Genomic DNA, 27,729 nt, shown 5'->3' with positions numbered 1-27,729 from the left:
GTTAAATTCAACAGTCTCAGGTGTAGTGGTTCATGCCTATATTGCCAGCACTTTGGGAGGCCAAGGCAGAAGGACTGCTTGAGGCCAGGAGTTTGAGACCAGCCTGGGCAACATGGCTGTCTCCACAAAACAATCAATCAATCATCAACATTTTAGTACTCTTCTTGCTTCTGGCTCACTAAAACAGTTAAATGATCAAGGCGCTCATTTATTTGACCTTTTCAAACTCATCTACCGAATCTACAATGCTAAAAAGTGAGGTTGACCCAAAGTCTTCTTCCTCTTTCCAGTCACAGGATAGTTGGAAAGAAAATTTGATCAAAATAAGAGCTTGTCAAAGAAATTTACACCTTCAGGGAGCTTAAAGAGAGGACAAAATTTCTGACTCAAACCTTCCCTTCTTGCATTTACCTAATGTTCTATCTTTACATTCAAATGCATTAGTCAAGACATATGCTGCACTGAAACTTTGTGGGCATCATCCAGTGAAGAAAAATATGAGGCTGGGCAGAGTAGCTCATGCCTATAATCCCAACACTTTGGGAGGCTGAGGTGGGAGGAACACTAGAAGCTGGAAGTTAAAAGACCACCCTGGGCAATGTAGTGAGACCCCATCTCTTCAAAAATTATAAAATTAAGCCAGGTGTGGTGGCACGTACCTCTGGTCTCAGCTACTCAGGGGGATGAGGCAGGAGGATCATTTGAGCTCAGAAGGTCAAGGTTTTAGGGAGCTGTGATCACACCACTGCACTCTAGCCTGGGTGATACAACAAAACTCAGTCTCAAAAATCAAAAGAAAAATATGATATGACAAGTAATAGATATCTATATCACTACAATCATGGTAATGTTTAAAAGCTGCCTGTTTATGTTTGTCATCCTTTATGAGTCCCATGAAGAACTGTGTTGTATTCATCTTTTATTTTGCTAAATCTTAGCACAGCGTCCAGCCTGCCTATAGTAGGTACTCGATAAACAAATGGAAGCTTTGGTGGCCCCCATATCTAAATGTTGCTTGCTCGAACCCCCTGAATGCTCCTTTAGAGCATCAGCTTCCATTTCAAACAAGAGCTTTCCTCCCTCCTGTGTGCCGGCTGGCACTGTCGTCTGGTGGTTTCACCAGTGGTTTTCCTCATTCTGTTGATTTGTTTATTTCATTAACATCATTCATCCCCTAAAAGGACTTTATCTGATTTGATTCTATTTCTTTATTTGCTTTTTCTCCTCCAGGCCTTGATCCTCTTGCTTTTTAAGTCACCAACCCCAACCCTATCCCCACCCCTTTTAAGTGTACTTCCCGTCTGCTTCATTTTTTTCTTTTCTGCCTGCCTTCTGGTGCTGGTTTTCCCCTCACCCTCCCTGCCTGACCTCCCCTTCTCAGCCTCTATAGGAAAGAAGAGCTGTCTCCCAGCTCTAGGGATGCTCATTTGAAGAGAAAACCTCTGAGACAGGCTTTGAACGTCCCCAGGACTTTTGCGTGGCACAGTTTCTTCCTCCATCCAGGGACTCCTCACAAAGGCCTGGGACCCTTTCAATCACATCTCGACTTCAAAGTAAGATATCAGGATCGGGTTTTCCCACCCTGAGGCAGCACTGATGCAAGCTTCCCCCTCAGCATCTGGAGCTCCTCCAGCAATGCCCTGATCATCAGAACAGGAACAGCTGCAGGCAGTGAGTGCTTTCCTCTGTGGTCACTGCCCCTTGTTCGGCCCTTTCTCTGACCAATTAAATCAAAGGCATGAACAGCCATTCTCAATCTCTTCCTCCTGCATGCTGATGAAGGGTCCAATCATTCGGTGGTCCTTGATGAACTAGGCCTTGATCTTAATGAAGAGCTCCCAGCATCCATTTCTGCCCACATTCCTCCAAAGCAAGCAAACAATGGAGCAAATACTCCAGGACAGTGGCAGAAATAGACAAAGTTTGTCACCTGACATTGGCTCTAAAATTCCTTCAGTAAAAATGAGCTTTTTCTGTGCCTTTGCACCCTACGCTACCCGTGATCCAGCAGGATTTTAACAGTTCTTTCACAAGTGAAACATTACACCCACCCAGAGAAAGATATTTTCAACTTAATGTGCGAAGATTTTCACCTTGGTGTCTCCAAGATCTAATGGGAAGTCTACAGTCTTAAATTTAATACAAGAGGAAAAAAAAGATTAAGAAAATAATTAAACTAGCCATATTTGTCATTTTATTGCATATCCTTTTTTCAACTGCAAAGAAAAAACCCAATTTTTTTTTTCTTTTTTGAGACAGTCTCACTATGTAGCCCAGGCTGGAATGCAGTGGTGCAACACCGGCTCACTGCTACCTCCACATCCTGGGTTCAAGCGATTCTCCTGTGTCAGCCTCCCAAGTAGCTGAGAATATAGGCGCCCGCCACCATGCCCAGCTAATTTTCTGTATTTTTAGTAGAGATGGGGTTTCACCATGTTGGCCAGGCTGGTCTCAAACTCCTGACCCTAGAGTGATCTGCCTGCCACAGCCTCCCAAAGTGCTGGGATTACAGGCATGAGCCACCACGCCCAGCCAGAAAAAAACCCACAAATCTGATAATTAATTTTTCATTTCCCCACAATACAGTACCTGAGGTATTTAAGCTTTCAAAAGTGTTTTTCATTTCATTATCCTTATTTCTCATGTTTTAGAAGCTGTGTTCTTGGCTAGGACATGAGAGCACATTTGGGGCATGTATTGTTCCCAATTAGGCTGTAACGCCTTGGCTTTCTGTTATATACAATCTTCCTTTTCACTTTCTGCTCCTAATGGATCTGCCCTCACAGAGAGCATGCAAGGGACAGATTGGCATACAATCTCAATCAGTCAATAACCTAAAGAGATAGTGCAGGTTTTTACCTTCCCCTTTACTCTCTCACTCAGCTAACTTTCAACGAAGGCTGCTAAACCAAACGCAAAAGCAGGCATTGAATCTGAAGTTCTTTTGTTTCCTTCTCTCACAAAGAGGTGAATAAGCAGTAATACAGCCAGAAGGCTGGGCAGCAGGGGAGGAAGGGAACAAAACAAGCATCCTGGCAATCTACAAACTGGATCGTCCCCTCCTCTAAGACCAAGGGCTGAGGATTCTTTGTTCCTTCCCCTCCCCACCAAGTGTTAATAATGCCCAATAATTCACAGTTCTAACATGACACAGAAAACTCTTTTAAATATATACATGCAAAGGGTATTTCTGAGCAGGCTGCTTCTAATGACGGAGTCTGTTAATCACGCTGCGTCAGCCAGGGTCCAGAATCCACTCCTGACATTACATTCAGCTGTATTTTCTTTTTCTTTCTTCTTTTTGAGATGGAGTCTCACTCTGTCACCCAGGCTGAACTGTAGTGGCATTATGTTGGCTCACTGCAACCTCTGCCTCCTGGGTTCAAGCGAGTCTCCTGCCTCAGCCTCCCGAGTAGCTGGGATTATAGGTGCCCGCCACTGTGCCTGGCTAATATTTGTATTTCTAGTAGAGACAGGGTTTCACCATGTTGGTCAGGCTGGTCCCAAACTCCTAACCTCATGATCTGCCCACGTGGGCCTCCCAAAGTGCTGGGATTAAAGGTGTGAGCCACCGCACCCAGCCATTCAGCCATACTTTCTTTCTAATCCAGCACCACACTGAGGATTAACTCTGGTTTACAATTGGATTGAGAGCTGGTGAACCAAACCCTGCTGCTTCCATGGCTAATTGCATCTCACCTGACAGCCCTCCCCATCTGGCCCTCAACAAAGGTATGCAAAGGAAGCCCTTGGACCACGGCATCCCCCCTGCCAGCAAAGGAGTTGCTCAGTTACTACTCTCCCTAACACAGACACATACTTAACGGCCCCCCACCTCCCACAGATGGGGGAATATGCATATATTACAAAAGACCCCTGTGGGAACCTCTAAGCAGTCACATTTGTCCCATTACAAAAGTGTTAAGAAAAATTTGGAGGTGGGATATGCAAATTCCTACCAACCCACACTTTGCAAAGAAGTTTTTGCTCCTTCAACCCACTGTGTAGTGGTTTTTGCTCACAGCAGTAAAGTAGCAACCCTAACTAGACTTCCAGTGGTGACTTCCAGGACCAAAACTCGTGTGAGAAAAGATGCAGGCAAGGAGGGGGTCATCAGGCGAGGAGGCCGCCTTCGGACCAGCTTCTCTGAGTTAAATAAGTCATACTCCTGAAATCCAATTTGAACAATTCCCAGATTTTTCTTCAAAATTTATCCCATAAGTCCCTCAACTGTCTTTCAGGGATGGGGAAAGAAAAAAGATTCTAACACATCGAGTCGCCAAAGCAACAAATTTATTCACTTTGGAGTGAAAAGAGGGAAGGGAACAGGGAGCCATACAATTAGGGCAGAGTGACTGTGGCATTGTCCTAGCATGAGAAATGAAAGGGCATACAAATGAACGGCTCCCAGACTTCAGATCAAGGCAAGGGAGCCCACAGGCCGGGGTTCTTCTGGGTTTGCAGAAAATGGCCTGTTTCCTCTCTTTTCTCTACTTTATAGTCTATTTTCTCCTGCTCTAATTATTTTCCCTCCAAACTTGCTCCACATGGGCCTGGGCTTATCAAAATGTGAGGGCACATTTGGCCCACAATCAACAGTGAAGTCTGTAGAAAGAAGAATCCAGTGGCTGTGCTTCTTCCACTCGTGTTGAAAAGCTACCTAATTATGTTAATGCAACCAGTTTGTTCCGGGAGTCTGGTGTTTCAGAGGGTGGACTCCAGGGCAAGCTGGCTGACCTCCCACCTCTGAATCCTAACTCGGCCACTGACTATAGAACCTTGGGTAAGGTGGTTAACCTCCCTGCCTCAGTCTCCTCATCCATAAGACGGTGCTGATGTTAGTACCTATGTCAATCAGGTACAGATTACATGAATGAGTAAGCATAAAAACACTGGCTACAATAAGGATTCAATTAGTATGGTGTCAGCAATGTGAACATAGGTAGGGTGCAGTGGCTCATGTCTGTAATCCCAGCACATTGGGAGGCCAAGGCGGGTGGATCACCTGAGGTCAGGAGTTCAAAACCAGCCTGGCCAAGATGGCAACACCCCATCTCTACTAAAAATATAAAAATTAGCCAGGTGTGGTGGTGCACGCCTGTAATCCCATCTACTTGGGAGGCTGAGGCAGAAGAATCGCTTGAATCTGGGAGGTGGAGGTTGCAGTGAGCAGAGATTGTTCCACTGCACTCCAGCAACAGAGGGAGGGAGGGAGGGAGGGAAGGAAGGAAGGAAGGAAGCAGAGAGAGAGAGGAAGGGAGGAGGGAGGGAGGGAAAGGAGGAAGGAAAAAGAAAAGAAAAAAGAAAAAACCAAAGGCCAAGAGTTCAAAGTTAACACCTCCAACAAAATACAAGGAGGGGGTCCCCGACGCAACCATGGCTGAAGAACAACCGCTGGTCGAATTGTTTGTGAAGGCTGGCAGTGATGGGGCCAAGATTGGGAACTGCCCCTTCTCCCAGAGACTGTTCATGGTCCTGTGGCTCAAGGGAGTCACCTTCAACGTTACCACAGTTGACACCAAGAGGCGAACTGAGACAGTGCAGAAGCTGTGCCCAGGAGGGCAGCTCCCATTCCTCCTGTATGGCACTGAAGTGCACACAGACACCAACAAGATTGAGGAATTTCTGGAGGCAGTGCTATGCCCTCCCAGGTACCCCAAGCTGGCAGCTCTGAACCCTGAGTCCAACACAGCTGGGCTGGACATATTTGCCAAATTTTCTGCCTACATCAAGAATTCAAACCCAGCACTCAATGATAATCTGGAGAAGGGACTCCTGAAAGCCCTGAAGGTTTTAGACAATTACTTAACATCCCCCCTCCCAGAAGAAGTAGATGAAACCAGTGCTGAAGATGAGGGCATCTCTCAGAGGAAGTTTCTGGATGGCAATGAGCTCACCCTGGCTGATTGTAACCTGCTGCCAAAGCTACACATAGTACAGGTGGTATGTAAGAAATACCAGGGATTCACCATCCCTGAGGCCTTCCAGGGAGTGCATCGGTACTTGAGCAATGCCTACGAGCGGGAAGAATTCGCCTCCACCTGTCCAGATGATGAGGAAATTGAGCTCGCCTATGAGCAAGTGGCCAAGGCCCTCAAATAAGCCCCTCGTGGGACTCCGCCAACCCCCTCCATTTTCTCCACAAAGGCCCTGGTGGTTTCCACATTGCTGCCCAATGGACACACTCCAAAATGGCCAGTGGGAAGGGAATCCTGGAGCACTTGTTCTGGGATGGTGTGGTGGAAGAGGGGATGAGGGAAAGAAACGGGGGGCCTGGGTGAGATTTTTATTGTGGGGTGGGATGGGTAGGACAACATATTTCAGTAATAAAGTACGGAATAAAAATAAAAAAAAAAAAAAAAATACAGGGAGGGGCCCAGCATTTTAGCAGTTATCTGCTCCCATGGTTTTCAAACTTTTCTACACCCTGGAATTTTTTATTCAACTAAATCTTACTCCAAGCTTAGAAGACAGAACAAAAGTAAAACTGTGCCAACTGAAGGTTGGGGAGGGGCACAACCTGGAGACCCAAGGACCTGCCACATCCCAGAAGCACCTTCAAAAACCACAGTTGTGGGTAATGTGGACTCCAGGACAAGCTGGCTGACCTCCAACCTCTGACACATGGAGCAGGGACATGACCTCATGATCTTGTTCTGTTTGTAAAGGTGACAACTGTCAATGATTTTGAAGGACGGAGTGGACAGGTAAGAGTCTATGAGCTTCTGTGAGGGCTTAGGCAGGAGACAGTGAAGTCGGGCAGATGAGACTGCGATGGGAGGTCAGACAGCTGAGGAGATGCCACGTGGAGCTGACTTAGTGAGAAGGGAGAAGGGGGTGGGGGAAGCTGAGGAAGGTTCTGCTCCTGGCCCCTCTAACCATGGCAACTTCTGGATGTGCGTGGTATATGTGGCTATATGAATAATAAAGATGAGCCGATTTTTTTTTAAACAGGAAAATATTAGGAGAATTAATAGTTTTTCGAATAAACAATCTAATTAAAATCAGAAAAGTTTTTTAGTTTTCACCCTTAAATGTACCGCCGAAACATATTACTAGAGTTTCTAACTGTTGTAATTACAATACATGAAAAGCCTGCAGTACCTGAAGGTACTGTTTTCTCCATGCTCGCTGTGGAACACTGCAGAAGAAGAGAACTGAGCTGACTCTGTTCTCACCTTGTGATGTTACTCAGAAGGGAAACTGGTGTTGATTTGTTAAATCCTTCAGCTTTTCTTGTGTCTCTTATTGATGTAAAGCAAAGAAAAACATAAGGCTTAACTACAAGTTCTGATTAACACAGGCTCTATGCATTTGGTTTAGAAATGTGTGTGATTTTCTGCAGTGTATTTGTCTAGTTGTTTTGCTAATGCAAATATTTACATTAGTTGGGTGGGTTTTTTTGGTTTTTTGTTTTTTGTTTTTTTCCTGAGACAGAGTCTTGCTCTGTCACCAGGTTGGAGTGCAGTGATACAATCTCAGCTCACTGCAACCTCCGCCTCCCAGGTTCAAGCAATTCCCCTGCCTCAGCCTCCCAAGTAGCTGGGACTACAGGCACGCATCACCACACCTCACTGGTTGTTTGTATTTTTAGTAGAGACGGGGTTTCACCATGTTAGCCAGAATGGGCTCTATCTCCTGACCTCATGATCCACCCGCCTCGGCCTCCCAAAGTACTAGGATTACAGGCATAAGCCATCGTGCCGGCCTAAAATTAGTTTTTATTCCCTAAGCTCTCAGTGATTGAAACTCCTTGTGAGTCTATTTCAAAAATTAGAATATTTTTATGTGGGCGACAGAAAGAGCCATTGTTACGGAGGACTTGAAAGTGGACGAGAGTATAGAAGAGGCAATAGGTAGATTTGGAATAGGATATGACCTTTTTCCTTGAAATCTGTTTGAATGAGGAAAGGTTTATATGTAGAGTGGAATGTATAAAGGCAATGATAACTTGTTAGACCACTCTGGGAAAATGTAGGAAGTTCATGCAGTCTGTCAAACATGTGGCCACATTAATGCTTCAGCAAATTTGTTTGACACCAGCATCCAAGAAGCTTCTTCTACAAGCAAATTCCATTTTCTAAAGTCTTTGGATTTTTTGACGACTGTCTGTATTCTAAAAAGCCACAACTCTCACATAAATCTGTTTGCACTAGGTAACCAAGCAAGGAAAACAAGACCACAAGTAGGAACATTCAGTCTATTCAACCCCAAAGTTCCTCTCACATGATATGGACCTAAAGGGAAGGTTTTCCCTGCTCTCTGAAAGCTAAAAGCATGTAATCTTACACCTCTCAAAGAAGCACTTACCATGAAAACCTTGACTGGTGCTTCCCTGCAAGAGTGGGAGCCCCCATAGTCCTGTCATAAAACTACAGATTATTTTGAGGGGAGAAGTCAGGGAAAAAAAATTTAGAAACTTTACCCTCTCAATTAACTTTGCAGAAATCCATCAGATGGTAGAAAAATCCTGAAAATGAATCTCATACACCAAGGCCTATGAGCAGAGAAAAAAAGGAAAAAAGTAGTCCCAGAATCTGTTCCCTGCATATCACTGCATATTAAGCATGAAGATTACACATCTAAGAGGCTATCATGCAACAAAAATCCCCTAGTTCAGGAAAGAGAAGCTGAAGAGAGAGAAACCAGAGAGAGAAAGAGGGAAGAAGTATGTCCAAAACAGATATCATCTAGTCCTTTCTAGCAACTAATAGGCACAAAAGCATCTACAAAAAGAGAAGTATTGAACACTCCTTCTGATGTGTTTGCTTAGTGAGGGTCTGTGTTTTGGGTCTTGGCTACCGAGTGCCATTTTACCCAGCAGACAATAGACATTATTAGAGGCTTCAACATGGCTTTGCCAGGCACAGGTCTTTTGGTTTCTTCTCCACGAATCCAAAGTGCATGGCTTAAATGCACTAAACAATTCTGTATTTCAGAGACTCTTCAAGGGACAAGAGCATGAGAGACGTAGGAAATCCAGATACCCGCATGTAATCAGCTATCCGGGGGAAAGCTTATAGGTCTTATCAAAGCAGCACTCTCCAAGGATTTTCTTTTTTTCTTTTTCAAAAAATATTTTTGCTTTTTCAAAAAATATTTTTCTTACCTCACTGTGGTCATTGACCTACTTTTAAATTCAATGCTGAAAATGATGCAAGGCTTCATGAGAATTACAGAGCCTAATGCATAGGTGTTCAACAAATGCTTTGATGCGTGCATCTGGGTTCAGACAGTATTCTCAAGTTATAGAAGGTTTCCTTTTATGCCATACTGACAGTCCAAAAAAGAAAAACCCCAGGAGTTTTACTCCATGTTTACTCTCTCTTTCCAAGTCAAAGAAGAGAGTTTTATGAGCAAGTTCCACAGTCTGTTGGTTTGAACTGAGGGGACAGTCTATGCTTATCCCGACAATAAACAATTTCAGGTCACTGGAGGATTCTTTTATGTTACCCTTATATGACCATTACTCAAACTCCAACAAGAGTCAAAGGCACCATGTCCTTTGAACACTCTTAGAAGCAACTCTCTAAAAGGGAACTATAAACCAATACTATTATCCAAAAATTTAAAACTAAGCAATAAATACTTAAACACTCAGCAGTGCTGAAACAAACAGATACTGAACAGCTATTATTATGGTTTTGTTTTTTTTAAGAAATCACCAAATGCTAGGTGCAAAAATCTACACTGCCAAAATCTTTAAGCAGCTCCCTTACACACACAGTCAGGCATGTTTCAATGAATTCAATGGGCATAGGAGAAAACATCTGGAAACACATCTATGACCATGAGTATAACCTGCAGGCTTGTAAGTAATAATACATCAATGAAGATGCCACTTTGAAAAATTTATTCTCTATCAAATTATAAGTAAGCATTAAAAATTAAAGAGACTAGAGATCTTGTTACATTTTACAAATATTTTCAACTGAATACCAGCACTATTAGATACCTACTGTAATATATGGTCATATACAGGCATACTTTCTATGTAGCTGGCAAACAAAAAGCAATACACATGGAAGAACAAATGAATGCTAAGTCATTTGGTCCAAGGACAGAAGACGGTCAAAGAAAAGCAAAATCACTGGAGGAAAGGGAAGGGAAAGGGCATTACTTGAGGGAAGAGCATCCAGTGAAGGAATCTATGAGCAGCAGTAATCTAGGCAGAGGGTGGTAAGGACTGCACTAGGGGAAGGTGATGGGGGATAGCAATGGTGTGAAAATGCATTTAAAGAGACATTTTCAAAGTGGAAAAAGATGGGAGCAATTTGGCTACATCAAAAGGAAAAAGTGGGCCTCAGTTACATACTATAAATTGGCATGACGCTCACTGCTATTTAATAAAACCAATTCTTCCTATAATTGTCAAATAAATTTAAAATGATCAACTCCAATTGTCATCTAGCTGAAGAAAATCTGAGATTTTCTTCTAAGTCAAAAATAAGTTGATGGCTGGCCACAGTGGCTTACACCAATAATCCCAAAACTTTGAGAAGCTGAGGCGTGAGGATGGCTTGAGCTCAGGAGGTTCAAGACTAGCTTGGGCAACACAGTGAGACTTACCTATGTAAAAACTTTTTAAAATTAGCCAGGCGTGGTGGTACATAACTATAATCCTAACTACTCGGGAAGCTGAGGCAGGAGGATTGCTAGAGCCTCGGAGATCAAAGCTGCAGTGAGCTGTTATCTCACCACTGCACCCTACAGCTTGGGTGACAGAGTAAGAACCCTGTCTCAAAAAAAAAAAGGTTAGCTTATTCACACAACCTTTAGAAGACTGACAAAAGTCTTGTTTTTTTGTTTATTTTTTGTTTTTTAACTCTTCTCTTCTGTTTCAGGGTAAATATCATCCTTATCAAAAAATCTAAACTGGGCCACCCAGGAAAGTTTAGCTGCCTATGAACGCCAGTGGTATGAATTGCCACTTCCTTCCCTCTTTCCTGCCTCTTTATATATTAGACTTATAAAATATTTGTCTTTGTCCAAATCAAATAAAACTTTGACACATCACAGTGAGCACCAGTTGTGTTGGGATTTGTTAAGAAGAGATATCTGTAATGTTATACAGAAAAATCAGTAGGGGTGTATTTCCCCTACTTAAACACCATACACACATACGAAGTCCTTTGCAATCTGCAGGCTCTTCCTTAAGAAAGGTCTATAATCTATTACATTTTAACAATTGCTATTCTCTTTCATTTCCTTTAGATCTCTCATTACATTCTTTATCCAGTTGAATTCCCTAAAACAAAACCAACAAACTACTTTTCATTTTTAATGCCAACTATTCAGCTGGTACTTCACAAAGATGCTGCATTTAGTTTCTCTAAGAGCATGCTTTTTTTTTTCAACCTATTATGTAAAATTTCATACGATTACAAAAGTTGGAAGAATAGTATACTGCACCTCCATGCATACTTCAACAATCATCAACGTTCTGCAATCTGGTTTTGACTACCCTTTCCCAACCAGGCCTTTAAAGGGAATCTCAGATAGCAGGTCATTTCATCTGTAAATATCTCAATATGCTCTGAGAAAGACCTCTGCATAAACAATCACCCCTAAGACAATGCTCTGTTATTCAAAAAAAATTATTAGACCATATTAAAAATGATTTTGCCAATTGATTGAAAAGCTACTCATTAAAAAATGATTTTAGGGACAGTCCCTCTGAGCCCAGACTAGCCAGCATGGACATAGAAATCATTAAATATAATGCCAAGTATGAGCTAGGCAAAGATAAAATTACTCACAGGCTATATGCAGCACACACTCAGTCTAATTTCTTACAAGGTTAGTGAACAAATTAATAAAGCTGGAATGAAAACCAAAGTCTGTTCAAGGCTGGAATTTCCCCAGTAGTCCAATGTTTCAGCTACTGTAGCTGCTTAAAAAATATCATGAATCAGCCTTAAAGATAAGCTGTAATGTTTTTGGAAAAAAAGGACCCAGTGTGGTTTAGGGATGGGAAAGGAGGGGAGGTAGTAGGCTGCTTGTCAACTAGCTGACACCGAACCCTGATGACTGGCTGATGGCAATTCTATCTGCACTAGTTATCATGTTAATTAAATACTAGAACAAAGTCTATGGCGGTGATTCTCAAATGTGGCTTCCTCCAGGCTAGCAGCATCACCTGGGAACTCGTTAGAAATGCAGATTTTCAAGCCCTGACCCAGACCAACTGAATTATAAACATTGGGGAAGATAGGGCCCAGAAATCTATGCTTTAACAAGTCCTCCAGTTGATTCTGATGCATGATCAAATTTCAAAACCACTGGTCTAGAGCTATACTGCCTAACCACTTTCGACTATTAAACTCTAAAGTAATTAAAATTAAATAAAATCTAACACTCAGTTCCCCAGTGACACTAGCCACATTTCAACACTCACTAGTGTTGAAACAGCTAGTGGTTATTCGGCACGGACTATAAAAAGTTCCATTGGACAGTAGTGGTCTAGGACATTTAAACTGATGTTTAATTTACAGAATACAAGGTTTCTCTAATTCTGGGGGATCCAAAAGTGAAATTCTGACTTTGGCAGAATCTCAAGGGCCTTTCCCAGGTGTCCACTGCATGACTCAGTTTCTACAGGGAAAAGCATCACAGAATTAGGGAAGACAGTGGAAGAGGAAAGCAGTGTTGCCCACTGTAGCCACACAGGTGAAACAGACTACAGCATAAAAGGCTCCTTATTTCTTTAAAGAATTGAGACACTGATGTAGTTGGGACCAATGGTATTAGCACAAATTGGCTCTTTGAAAGTTTTGCAACTTGGGCTTCAAGGAGACTCCTGGGCAGATGGTTTCCATCCTCACAGAAAACCATGGTGCCAGCACCAAGATATCTACTCCAGGTGGCTTTCCCATAGGAGGAGAACAACAGAACTGTTTGTGAACCATGTATGATGCCCTCAGAGAGAATCAAGAGGGGTCATAAAGAGGACTGAGCTCCTGCCTACCACCTAAGTGGGGGCAATCATCAGCAATATTTTAATATTGATGGTCATATGACCTCATTTGTAACCTCACACATGGTGGAGCAGAGGACACAGAGTTACCCATAGGCTTGCTGAACACGCAATCAACTCTATCATATTTAATACCATTAATAAACTGATCTCAAGGAGACGGCTGCCAGAACTGTGAAAATCATACAGGGCCTTTCGTCTCCACTACAACAGAACTGAAACTAGGCAGGCTAAGACAGACTCCAGGATTCCATCTCTTCCTCAGCACCACAAGCTCACTACCTCCCATCAAGATAAAGGGGAGCTAAGTATGTACTTGCTTGTTAGAGTCTATTTCTGTCATGCATTATCCTCCCTGCCCCAGGAATATCTTCCATATCTCTAAAGGAAAGTAGTCCAAAGGAATAAATTTTTAATGCTGGAAATTAAGGCTATGTGGCACCTAAATGAGGCAAACCTGAATGGGGCCTTTAAGCATGCTCAAAATAGAACTCAATATCAAGCTGGTTCTGTGTGACAGGCATGCAGACCACCCATGCAGGGTCTGGGCTGTGGTCTCCTTCCCATCCCATATTCCCATGGATATTCCTCTGGCCAGCTTTTCTCTTCCTTGCAAATCTTCAGTCTCTCCCTCTGAATCTTCACATTACATTACATGCTCAAGTCTTTTCCATCATCGTCATCATCATGAAAATCCCCCAGCTACCCGACCCTCTACTCTGCTGCCCTCTCTCCTTCCAGTCTTCTGGAACTTACTGTGTATAGTTTCTGTCCTGACCCTCCTAACCCATGGCTGGCTGCCTTCTGCTTCTTCCAAGCCATTGGAAAAAAAAATCTCAGCTATGGTTGAGCCTTCAGTGTCTAGCACAGAGCCTGGACCAAACCAGGCTGAGTCAGCACTATGTGAATGCACGATGGACGAATTCCATGTTGTGAACTCAAGTGAACCCTCTTCAGTACTTAATTTCCCGACATTCCCCAGCAGCAACTGATGGTGTTTTTCTCCCCACCTTCTTTTTTTTTTTCAGATGGGGTCTCACTCTGTTATCCAAGCTAGAGTGCAATGATGTGATCTTGGCTCACTCCAACCTCTGCCTCCCAGGTTCAAGCGATTCTCCTGCCTTGGCTTCTAGGGCAGCTGGGATTACAGATGCCTGCCACCACACCCAGCTAACTTTTGTATTTTTCATAGAGAAAGGGTTTCACTATGTTGTTTAGGCTGGTCTCAAACTTCTGACCTCAGATGATCCACCCACCTCAGCCTCCCAGAGTGCTGGGATTACAGGTGTGAGCCACCACGCCCGGCTCTACCCACCTCCCTTCTAAACACATCTTCCTCTGGGTCTCCACAATAGCACTGGTACACTCCTGGTGTTGTCATCCTCTCTAACAATTCCTTCTCTTCCTCCAGCTTCCCGTAATGAGTTGTGACACAGAGCATTCTGTCCCAGGTGCTCTTTTCCTCACTCATCTTGCTGGCTAATCTCATCTACTCCCATGGATTAACTATCAATCCCGAGCTGATGATTCCCAAAGTAGAGGGAGCCTCTCCCCACTGAGATGACGGCTGGTACACCGACAGACTTGCAGGTCTTGACACACACGATCACATCACTATCCTGCTTGACCTCTCTCGGAAAGTCTGGTCATTGAGTGTTCCCTATTTCAGTGAATGGCACCACCACCCACTTGGATGCCCATGCCAGAAACCCAGACGTCTCTTCCTTCATTTCTCATCACTAATCAACTACCGTCTATAGGTATCTCTTGGCAGATTCACTTTTCTCCATCATTATTTCTTACCTGAAATAGTGATATATTTTTCTGGTCATTTGCCCTGCTTAACCACCCACAAATGCCCATTCATTCCTGGAGCAGCCCGACTGATTCCGCTAAATAAGTATGATCTTCAGGCTGCACCTGGGAATTGTTAGAAATGCAAATTCTCAGGCTCTGGCCCAGACCTACTGAATCGTAAACTGGGTGTGGAGCCCAGTAATTAGTGTTTTAACAAGCCCTTCAGACAACTATGATGCAACATAAAGCTTCAGAATCACTGCTTTAAAATATAAATCTGCTCACATCACCCTCCTGATTGGAAAGCCTTCAGTGGTTTATCATTGTTCCTCCATTAAAGGTCAAATTTGTAGATATAATTTATGTATTATAGAAACAACCACCCTAAAATGAAGGGTGAATAAGGTCTAAACACACAAATGAACAGATAACTCAACCTATGGGTGGGGGTACGGAGAAAGATATTATTAGTAAATGAAATAGCATATGAAAAAGAACAGAAGTGGGCCGGGCGCAGTGGCTCACACCTGTAATCCCAGCACTTTGGGAGGCTGAGGCAGATGGATCACCTGAGGTCAAGAGTTCGAGACCAGCCTGACCAACATGGTGAAACCCCGTCTCTACTAAAAATACAAAAATTAGCCAGGCGTGATGGCAGGCACCTGTAATCGTAGCTACTGGGAGGCTGAGGCAGGAGAATCACTTGAACCCGAGAGAAGGAGGTTACAGTGAGCCGAGATCACACCATTGCACTCCAGCCTGGGCAACAAGAGCAAAACTCAGTCTCAAAAAAAAAAAAACGAAATAAAAGAAAGGAAAAAGGAAAGGCAAGGAAAGGAAATGAAAGGAAAGGAAGAGAGAGACAGACAGACTACAGGAGTGAGAACTATGGCTCATTAAGGCAACTGATAATATTCACAAGAACCAATAGATGGGGCTGAGGAGGTTAACTACCTGAGAATATGTTAGTACGTTTCTTCCCTTTCTTCTTCAGGGGTCTAAATTTTTTCAGTTCCTCATCTGGTCACGCTGTCTCCCCCTCACCAACCCAAAACTCCCCAACAACTCACATTTAACACAAAAAACTCCCCTAGCCACCATTTCCTATTTAAACACACAAACACACACACATATAGACACACACAGTGTAGAGACACACACACTGGTAGGAACTCTGACTCTCAATATCTGATCCCACAAATTATCACACACCACCAATTCTTATTTCCTACCACAGTTCTGATCTACTTTAACTCTACTGCTCCAAGTCCCTCTTCCAATATTTTTTCTTTTGTTTTTTGAGACAGGGTCTGGCTCTATCATCCAGACTGGAGTGTAGTGGTGCAATTTTGGCTCACTGCAACTTCTGCCTTTGGGGCTCAAGCAATCCTCTCCCCTCAGCCTCCCAAGTAGCTGGGACTACAGGTGCACGCCACCCTGCATACCACCACACTGGGCTAATTTTCTGCTTTTATAGAGGGGGTTTTTATCATGTTTCTCAGGCTGGTCTCAAACTCCTGAGTTCAAGCAATCTGCATGCCTCAGCCTCACAAAGTGCTGGGCTAACAGGCATGAGCCACCACGCCCAGCCCTGTCCCCACTCCCCACTTTTTTTTTTTTTTTTGAGATGAAATTTCACTCTTGTTGCTCAGGCTGGAGTGCAGTGGTGCAATCTCAGATCACCACAACCTCCGCCTCCCGGGTTCAAGCAATTTTCCTGCCTCAGCCTCCCGAGTAGCTGGGATTAAAGGCACATGCCACCATGCCAGGCAAATTTTGCATTTTTAGTAAAGATAGGGTTTCTCCATGTTGGTCAGGCTGGTCTTAAACTCCCGACCTTAGGTTGATCCACCCACCTCGGCCTCCCAAAGTGCTGGGATTACAGGCATGAGCCACCATGCCCAGCCTCCTCTGCCCGATTTTTAAGACAAGGTCTTGCTCTGTGTCATTTTTAAGACAGGGTCTTGCTCCTGCATTCCAGGCTGGAGTGCAGTGGCACAGTTAGAGCCTACTGCAGCCTCAAATTTGTGGGCTCAAGAAATCCTCCTGCCTCAGCCTCCCAAGTAGCCAGCACTGCAGGCATGCACCATCACATCTGCCTTTCCTCCCCTTTTTACTAAAATTGGTTCAAATCCCATCTCTTCCTAACAAATTCATCACCATTATCTAGCAAACTTGTTAACACTCTGTAGATCCTCTGTATTTAAACATGTTGGGTGTGCTTGTGAGTATCCATCACTTGCTACATCATAAAACTCAAGAATATTTATAAACACATGTAGCTGTTAAATAGTTTAACTTCCTAAAGAGGCAGCAAACTTCCTCTTAATTGTCTCATTTTCAAAATAAGCAAGTTAAATAAAATTACAATTAAGGTCAACTCCAACTCTAAAATTTCATTACCTATAAGCTCATTTAGTGCTCTGCATATATTATGTAGTCTACAAATGTTGCTAAGACTATAAAAATCACACTTCCAAAAAGTCATGAAGAGGATCTTGCCTTCCCTACATCACTCTCTTTGAAAAAGACAAGGTGAAGGCAGTTTTTCTCTGATCCCCACAGTTTTGCAGAGGTTCAGGCTTCAACTGCATCAGACAGGCTGGCAAGATTTAGTCATATTTCAGACTTAAATAAGAACTTAACAATTTTTCATAAGTAGCGTGCTCATCATTCTCACAAAAGTCTTCCCTCCTTTTGATGTGAAAAGACTAAAGAAAATGCTTCAAAGAAAAAGAATGAAATTCACCTCTGTGTTCTGCATGCAGACTCTTGGATAAGGCCTTACAGCACTAATAAGAATGTGTTCTCTACATGGCTCTCCCTGTAACAACTAACTCTCCTTTGTCATTTAACCACAAAGTTAGTCACTGTTGTAAACTATGCATATACATCAAGGACTTCTAAAACTGATGTTACAGGAAGTGAATCCTGTGAAGGCACTTTCAATCTTACATTCCAAGAAAAAATTATTTTTTATTCTAAGGCAAAGGGAAGAATTCCTGACCCTAAACACAGGCCATTTCCCTCATCCTTATCAGCAATGCCATTTGTCAAGAAGCAGAAGTAGATGTTAGCATTTATGGCTGTACTGACAACTGTGAGATTTTGGTCTTTTGCAAACATGAAGTCACAGCACGCACATTTATCAAACTTTTCTCTTTTCCATGTCTTCCCAACAAGCAAGCAACTTCCCAGCTGAGTTAGCTGCTGAAACACCAAATTAATATGCAGCAAAGGCCAGACCTTGTGGCTTAGTCCTGTAATCCAACACTGTGGGAGGCTGAGTCCAGAGGATCACCTGAGACCAGGGATTTGAGACCAGCCTGGGCAACACAGCAAGGCCTGGTGCCTATCAAAAATGAAATAATAACAAATATGCAGTAAAGCCTCAACTCTTCCATTTGGTTAAGGCATGCTGATGCAAAGGGGTTTCAAGTCCACTTGTCATTTTGTGGCTTATCCTTGGATGTTCTCAGTAGAGAGGTCCATCTGGTAGCACATGCAAGCTTATTACCTGCTTCCTACTAGTGGTTAAGGTCCTGACTTTTCTGTCCAAAATCTACAAATGTGATTTTAAAATATATTAATGGTGAAACCGCTCTAAGCACCTGCTATGTGGCTGTAAAATTACAGAGTTTCTAAAAGGGGTATATGCTGATGTGTAAGAACCACAGACACAGCATACTAGAACAAACTAACTTAAATATGACTCCAAAACAAAAGTAATCCAAGCTGTATTCTTTCCCCAGCTAGGACTGGTATGGGGAATCAGTACCCTCCTTGATGTCTTTGGGGTTAAAGATATCAAAGAAAGGAATGAGTCCCTATTACATGGAAGTACTGCAACAGGTACATTATATAGATATTCATTTAATGCTAAAGAGCAATCTACAAGATACAGGAAACTGCTCCCAATTTATGGATGAAGGTTCAGAAAAAGATGGCGACTTAAAAAGGTCACTTTCAGCTTTCAACACATCTTTTAGGTAAAAATAGTTTTTTTAAATCAGTTTTCTTATTTAATTATCACATATACATTACATAAAAGTAAGAAAATGAAGCCTGGCTTGATTAAAAAACCGAAACACACACATATCCAACAAAAGTTGTCTCCTCTTGGAAAAAATAAACCTTGAACCTTGAAAATAATAACCTGTATCATTTTCAAAGGTTAAGTTTGATAAATTTTCAATAAAACTAGCAATTTTTTAAAAAGACATGCAAAACTATTAACAGCTCCCCTTAATTATATTTCATTTTTGATGATTTTCATATATTACGTAATTATTTTCTAAACCAATGGATTTTTTTCCCCAAAAGCCAAACCTACTAAGAAGACAGACATTAAACCTGCATTAAAATTAGCTATGGCAACCCAAACACACACATATACACGTGCATGCGCACGTGCTTACAAAATTAAAATGAATTCCTTCCACTTCACAAGTCAGCCAAAAATCTGAATGCCTTTTTTTCCCACTTTGTTTTCAAGTAACTGAAGAGATCTTAAATTGGTAATGCTTCCAATCCCAAATAAACCGTCTTTGTTGATTTCCTAATCTCAAGCACTAGAAACGTAAGTGCGGGCAACTGATGATTATGGCATTTTTAGAAAGTAAATAAAATTTCAGTTTATAAAAGAGTATCAAATAACAGTAGGTTCCCCATATGGCCCCTAGGGCTTTATAAGTGATTTTTTTTAATGGCATCGGCCCCCTGACGCTATGACTGCAAAAATGTAGCCTGATTGTTTACTCAGAGAGTATGTTGCTAAACCAAAGAGCCTCCCTGTCTATCCCATGCCAAGAAGCAAACCTGCTTTCCCTGGTCACTAAAATAGAGGACACAGACAGGTAGCTCTGAGGAAAATTAAGACTGGCAGACAATTTTTCACTGACCTACACAGTATCTCAAAACACCTGAGCTAAGTTTAAAAATCTTATGTGTCAAAAAAAAAAAAAAAAAAAAAAAAAAAACACCTGTATTTCAGTCTCCTTCAAAATTCTGAAGGCCTAACAACACTAGTCCTGCATTTCTGTTTTAAGCTTCAGTATCTACTTTCTCCCTCTTCCTCCAGGGACTTGATCTGTTCACTCGCCACTCTAATTTAGAGCCTGCGTCACCCACTTAAAGTTACCTAAGTGGCCCTTGAGGGCATCTGAATTTGTCACACTTTTACTTCTAGCTACCAGGTGAAGCTGACCAATTGAGTTTGATTCTGGAATGACTGTCCCTAGAAACACAGTGAGTAAATAATGCATGACACCGTTTCCTATTTAAACCCAATGCTGAATAGGCCTTCTTATTTTTTCTAGTGCTTGTAGACAGAAATTTGAACATATTCTCCACTTTTTATCCAATTTTTCCTTTTCTTCACTTGTCAAATGCTAACATTCGGGCATTCTGCCTCATCATTTTGCAGTAAGAGAAGACAAGACCTTAAGGGCAAATTTCACTAAAAGGGCTTCAAAAGTTTCCATGTAAGTCTCTTATCATGTGCAAATTTAAGACAAACATCTCTCATTTCAAGTAGATTTCATAAAGGCTGATTTTTCCTTACTCCACAGAGTTCAATGCCTTTTACAGCAGATGTGAGTGATACAGTACTCAGTGAATGGCCTCAAATTGGCCTCATTTAGATAAATCGAAGAAACAGCCAAAAGGCAGTGATATTCAAAGACCAACTACATAATTCTTCAACATGTGCTTGAAGACTGCCCAAGAGGGGGACTACTGTGTCACTTCTGTTTCTGTTGTTTGAATCTGGAATTCTTATCAAGGTACCACGGTATCCTAGCTACGAGAGTCACCAGGGTTACTCTCAGTTTCACACAAACCGATAGACTGTAAAATATAGTCAGTTTCACACAAACTGATAGACTGTAAAAAGGCATAATCAAGGCTTGCTTCCAAAAAAGCAACACTAAATCAATCCAGCAATCTGCTGCAGGTCAGAAGTGGTTTCATGAAGTCAATATCATTATTGCTGGGCTAGAGCATCCTTTTCACTGCAGAGGTGGTGCATTATTATTATTAATCTACCACTGCTTTACAGTTACAGGAAGTTTCTTTGCTCAATACACTATCAGACATTCTCTCTCAATTAATCTTGACAAGAAGCTATGCAAACAGGCATGGCTGGTGGTGAAATATGCCCCAAGAGGTTTATTTGCTCGATGTCAGGTACATAGCTTCACAACACCCATACCATCCATCTGCTATGGACTGACTGTTTCTGTCCGCCTTCACCACCCCCAAATTCATATGGGGATCTCTAAATCTCCAATGTGATGGTATTTTGCCATGGGGCCTCTGGGAAATAATGAAGTCATATGGGTGAAGCCCTTATGAATGGGATTAGTGCCCTTATAAAAGGATGAAGAAACCAGCCGTCTCTCTCTCCACCACGTGAGAAGACAATAAGGCAGCTATCTGCAAACCAGGAAGGGTACCTTCACCAGACGCCAGTGCCTTGATCTTGGACTTCCACCCTCCAGGACTGTGAGAAATGTGTTGTTGAAGCCACCCAGTCTATGGTATTTTTGTCACTGCAGCCCAAACTGTGACGCTGCCCAATCTAGATTCTTGAAATGTATAAATATCGTGAACAGAGGGGCTACTTGTCCACCAAAATCCCTACTCTCCCTTCATACTATGAACTTGTCACTTAGGAAGTAGCTTCCACCAAGGACTACATTTCCCAGGCCATTTCTATCTATTACAAGGTGGGTTATTGGAACTCTCTCTCACTACCAGAAACACTGGAGGAAGTGATATACATCACTTCTAGGCAAGGGTGGCAAAATGGAGAGTTTTCATCCTCTTCTTTTCCATAAGCCAGCTGGATTCAGGACTCCAAAGTCCTAGGAGATAGTAAAGCACAAAAAGAAAGAAATATGGCAACCCACCTACCAAGAACATCTATGCTGAGCTTCTAGGTCAGATTCACAATAGGCCACTGAAATTTTGAGATGTGTTATAGTAGATACCACTTAGTTCCCAACTTTTACGTTAATATATATAGGCCAGGAGAGGCGGCTCACATCTGTAATTCCAGCCCTTTGGGAGGCTGAGGTCAGTGGACTACCTGAGCTCAGAAATTTAAGACCAGCCTGGGCAGCATGGTAAGACCCTCACCTCTACAAAACTACGAAAATTAGCGAAGCATAGTAGTGTGCACCAGTAGTCCCAGCGACTCAGCAGGCTTGAGCCTGGGAGGTGGAAGTTGCAGTGAGCCAAGATAGTGCCACTGCACTCCAGACTGGGTGACAGAGCCAGACCCTGCCTCAAAAAAAAAAAAAAAAAAAAAAGTAATGGAGTGAAGAAGTTGGAAAAGGCCTGAACTTACCAAACATCAGATTGCAATACTGCATGGCGTTTTGTTTTTGAGATATCTTCAGCGAACGAAATTAGAGAAAAAAAACTAAGCAGGTCTTCTGGTAGTAGAAACAACATTTTATGTACACATGCTATAGCATTTAATGCTACAAAAAAGAGTAGAGGAAACATAAAACGAAGGGAACAATCTTTGGGGCTCTAAACAGCAGTCCAGGCTGGGCCAAGGAAGCATTGTGGTGGGGGCCACCTCTTAAAGTCTCTGCACCCTGACATATTTCTAGAAAGGGATAGTCAGGATCTAACTCCTATAAAATATCACACAATAAAACACTAGAATATTACAGCAACTGGCTGAGGACAGAATTACCAATTTAGTTTGTTAAACTATTTTTCTCTTACTTCCTGAAAATTCAACTAGCTATATCTCTCAACCCCACCTTGAACAAAATAAAAATGCTGGAATCTCTATATTCAAGAGAGATGCTCTAGAAACCCTCTCATCTCTTTTTACCACTTTTACCAATACACCATCACTTGTGAGGGCTTTTTTTTTTTTTTTTTAGCCATTTATACTTGGTCTGAGTTTCTTCCTAATATCAGTGTACATCCCACTAACTATGTGGAAAGCCATCTCATCAGTAATGGTATGCAGGTACTTACCTTACGTGAAGACAAATCTTAAGCACAAGTGACAGAAGAAAAAGAGTTACCCAGGTATAATAACCAATGCGGAATATCTAAATATAGTTAATTTTGCTGCATACAAAAAAATTAAATTCTAAATTATTTATATATATATATAACACATCCCATTTGCCCTTTAGATTTTTTGGAAAGACAGAGTTCTGCTATGTTGCCCAGTCTGTTCTCTAGCCTCAAGTGACCCACCCATTTCAGCCTCCCAAAGTGCTGGGATTACAGCAGTGAGCCACCATACCTGGCTTCATTTGTCCTTAAACAACTGTGTAAAGAGAGCAAGGTGAGGAGTGTACATGTATGTAACAGGTATCTGAGTCAAAAAATTTAGGCCATATGATTCCAATGCCTCCACAGAGAGATTAAATATAAGAACACCTTCTAGGCTGTATCTCTGATCTCTCTGCTTGAGACTTTGACCAATGCTCCAAAGCTCCTTGGCCATAAACCATGCCATCTAAATGTTGAGTGCCACAGCCTGTGGGACATTACTGAGCACGTGTTTGCGGACCCCGGCTGTGAAAAACAAACATTTGGGTACACTGCTCTGAGGGGCCATCCCAAGGATTAGTATCACATTAATGCTAATCCTGCAGCTGGCCCTGCCAAAGAATTCCCACCCAAATCCTGGCCCTGGAACTCTGAATAAGCAGCTTATTCTTCCCCAAAGTAGCATGAATAATTGAAGGAGCTAAGCCTACCTGCCTAATTACAGCCAATAACAAACGAATCGGCTACCTAAAAACCAACTCTCTACCCACTGGGACAAGCAGGAGTAGGCTGGTTAATAAACTCACTGCTGTGTTCTGCAGGGGCCGTTCTGCATGGGGGAAAGACCCTGCCACTACAGCATCCTGCCCTTACCATGGTGCCACCTAATCACTAATCACTTCACAGAAACTAAAATCAGAGGCCAGCTGGGATCCAGATTATGTCAAAGCTGAGGAAGCACTCGAGTTTCTGTATGCTGGATAAGATGCATGAGATCAAATGTCTAATTCTGATACCGAGTTTGGTTCAAAAGGATTAAAACCTCAAATTCAGATTTAGATGCAACTAGAAACATGAACCCCAAACACAGTTTTCAAAGGGCCACCAGATCATCTACAATGCTAATGCCTTTATTCCTCCATACCCCCTGACATTTGTAAATTTTACATGGGCCTGATCTAACATGGAAATTCACTGGGCATACTTTCCTGCTCTGACAGTCTGCACAAAGTCTTTCTCTCTGACTCCCTCCCCTGCTGCTCTAGGTCAGAGTGTATTTTGTAAATGGCTACTATGCTAATTACTAAGCAACTTCCAATAATTTTAAGAGTCCTTCTAAAAAAATTCAATGGGATAATTACAGTTAAATTTTCTACTACTCAGTTTGGCCCTACCCAGCCAGCTTTTGCCTCATAAATGTCCTTCTGTTTCTACTCAAAATGGGCTTTCTCCTTACATGACATTAATAGTACCAGTTTCCTCTATCATGTTAATAATAATTCGTTGTTCAGCCTTGCATTTGAGATTTTCAAAGCTAGGGGAAAACAAGGCAGGACAAAGATTTTCTCCAGACTATATCAGACTGATTTTTCTCTCACTGCTGTCTACAACCTTTTCTTTAGAAGGGTGGGGCCAATTATGGGGCAACTAGAAGAAAGCAGTAATAAGAAGAAAAGGAAATGTTGGCCTGCTTTATCCCTCAGCCTCTGATTACAGCTTGGTTCAGTAAATAATCACAGCCAACCTAAAGTAGTGACAAGTTTTCCCCAAGGACACCCAGGCCATTATTCTCACCACCCCATTTACTTTGTCCAGCTGTTCCTCTGTCATCTGTCACCCAAACACTGTGCCCAGGGACATGCAACTTTCCAGTCAGACCAACCCTGATATTCGCAGTAGACTACATTAAGAGTTGACTCATGCCCGGGAGCGGTGGCTCACGCCTGTAATCCCAGCACTTTGGGAGGCCAAAGCAGGTGGATCATGAGGTCAAGAGATCAAGACCATCCTGGCCAATATAGTGAAACCCCGTCTCTACTAAAAATACAAAAATTAGCCAGGAGTGCTGGCGTGCACCAGTAGTCCCAGCTATTCGGGAGGCTGAGGCAGGAGAATTGCTTGAACCCAGGAGGCGGAGGCTGCAGTGAGCCGAGATACACCACTGCACTTCAACTTGGCAACAAAGCAAGACTCTTTCTCAAAAAAAAAAAAAAAAAAAAAAACAAAAGAGTTGACTCACTCCACAAAAGAAAACACTTCCCATTCTCAAGCTCACCTAGAGTCTGGTGGTGGGAAGAGAAGAGAAATTGGGTTCATTTTCTATCCTCCACAATAATGTCAATTTCCTTTGTCTACTTTTAAGTTTTCTGCTCTACCAACATATGGTAACCTAAATGACTTCTCCCCTAAAATAAGTTGCCACAAACAACAGCACATAATTTCTTGAAGACAACCTACACTCTCGTATACTGTTATCTTGCAACAGTTGAAAAGCGCATAAGGCAGTGAATCCTAAGTGCTAATAAAATGATTCTCAGATTCTTTTTCTGATCCTCTGCTTGGTAGCACACAGCAATGTCTGTTTCCTTCATTTAGTTAGTTTCAGGGCCTCTGGTCCTTGAATAAAGATTTAAGAATGAGCTCTTGTGATACAAAATTAAGTGGCCTACCATTTATTCAGTACCTATGAGGTCCAGGATCAGTTCTGGGAAATGACAGATAGATAAATACCTTCTCATTTAATGCTAACAGCTGCATGGGTAAACTCTGCTAGTATAGGGCAGAAGCGGAACTCAAACCCGGGTCTGCCTGACTCCAAAGTCCATGCCCATCCTGCTATACAACCTGGAAACTTCTTTTGAAGCCAGCTCTCAGGAGATGGATCCAGAGCTTCTCCTATATTATCCTAAACTGCAGGACTATCAGGGAGCACCTCCAATGTTGCCTCACTCATCTTTAAAATTTGTTAGAGTCCCAAGAAAGGCTACAGTTTAATTAATGGCCTCCATGCCAATGCAACCTCAGAAGGAACATCCAAAGACAAGTGTATTTATAACGACTGACAGAAGGTCTACTTGCAATGGCAGGGAAGTCTATCCTCAGAAGAGATTTGCCTTTCTCCAGGCTAAAGGTCACACAAGGTACAAATTTAGAGCTTTGGACAGCCATCTGCTGATGCATCTGGAAACAAAGGGAGGAGACAGGAAAGAAATGGGAGGCAGCCAAATCCCTTCAGATGTCTCACTGGGGTGCGTGTGCGTGCGTGTGTGTTTCCTGGTGCATCTTAACAACAATACTATAAATTAGGATGGGTGTATCAGACCTTATGAAAACTGGCACGATTCTCTCACAATGCTTCCTCTCTGCTTTGAATTATTGCAAAATCAGAGAATGATTGAATCATGATGTCAAGCTTTCACATGCTCAATCCATACAAGCAATGCCAGAATGGGAGCAAAGTGGAGATGAAGACAGAATTGTCTGAGACTCTTTAAAAAAAAAAAAAAAAAAAAAAAAAAAAGCAACCAACCACCAGTCCCCTATTTATGAGGAGAAAACACATATTCAGCATGTGGGCCCCATTTTTCTTTTAAATAGACATTAGCCAAATACTAATAACAATCACATAAACCACATTTCATAAAACTGTATGTGTATATTCATATACACACAGATAACAGAGAGATAAAATCTTTGCTTAAAAATATTCAGAATCCATCTCAGATTTAAATTTTCAGCCCTTTAAAAAAAAAAAAAAAAAAAAGATAGGGTTTCACCCCGTTGCCCAGGCCTGGAGTGGTATGATCAAAGCTCACTGCAGCCTTGACCTCCCAGGCTCAAACTATTCTCCCCCACAAGAAGCTGGGACTACAAGCATGTGCCACCACGTCTGGCTAATTTTTTTTATTTTTTGTAGAGATCAGGACTCTCTATGTCGCCCAGGCTGACCTTGAACTCCTGGACTCAAGCCAGCTTCCTGCCTCAGGCTCCCAAAGTGCTGGGATTACAGGCATGAGCCTAAATGCCAGGCTTAGATTTCATCTTTAAAACAGATACGTGACACAGTAATTTCTCCTGTTTAGCCAAGGTACTCCAAGTTTTATATAACACTACAAAATTAGGGCACTTTATCATAAAAATGATATATTTGATGTTTAGTGACTATAATATAAAATCACTATGGTTTCAAAAACACGTTGCTATTTTTTCAGCAGCTAGAATGAAATGTGTTTCATCTCATAATGTGATCCATAAAGAAGTTAATCTTTCTCCATTTGCTGAAAACCTGAGCCTTTGGATTAACCGTGCACATGCAACCAACTGGTAGATAAAACACATGTTAAACCTTTCGTTACTAAGACACTGATAAATAATCTTAGATTAACTCAATTTCTCTGAAGTCTAATTTTCAAAGTTTTCTCACCATTATCACAATTGAGCCTTATAATAAGCCTATGAGGGTGGGGATTATTTTCTCCATTTTTGGGGGAAGTGACAGAGAATAAATACTCAAGGAAGATGATTTAAAGCAGTGGTTCCTAAAGGTGATCTCTTTTTCCTTTGTGTGAGAAAGAAAATAACAATTGACCTTAAAAAGGACCATTATTCTCCAGATCCCTGCAGAAAGCAACAAACAAAAAAGTCAGCTGAGCATCTGGCCCCAAAAGTTATTTTGTCCCTTGTAAAGCAAAACACAACCATTCAAAGCAGATGCAAGGCAATCTTGGAATTACATTTTTTTAAAGGTCCACTTTTAACCATCAATCGGCAAAAATAAAAAAGGTGGGGGGGGTAGGGCATAATTCCAGAATTTGCTATTATATATATATATTATTTGGAGACAGAGTCTTACTCTGTCACCCAGGCTGGAGTGCAGTAGTGTGATCTTGGCTCACTACAACCTCTACCTCCCAGGTTCAAGCAATTCT

The 27,729-nt window shown here is 42.2% G+C and overlaps 1 protein-coding gene and 1 pseudogene across 12 annotated transcripts in view; one reads left to right on the top strand and one right to left on the bottom strand.

Moving 5' to 3' along the window:
* FMNL2 (formin like 2) overlaps positions 1–27,729 on the bottom strand; it is a 323,466-nt gene that overhangs the window by 198,179 nt on the left and 97,558 nt on the right. The gene's annotated exons all lie outside the window — the stretch shown is intronic.
* LOC116556900 lies at positions 5,363–6,345 on the top strand (annotated as a pseudogene). Its single transcript, XR_004271237.1, has one exon. The product of XR_004271237.1 is annotated as a chloride intracellular channel protein 1 pseudogene (transcript).

Source organism: Sapajus apella, unplaced genomic scaffold, assembly GCF_009761245.1.
Source record: "Sapajus apella isolate SASKATOON/1434 unplaced genomic scaffold, GSC_monkey_1.0 scaffold18, whole genome shotgun sequence".
NCBI classification, from domain to species: Eukaryota; Metazoa; Chordata; class Mammalia; order Primates; family Cebidae; genus Sapajus; species Sapajus apella.
This window is presented reverse-complemented; position numbering and strand designations above follow the sequence as displayed.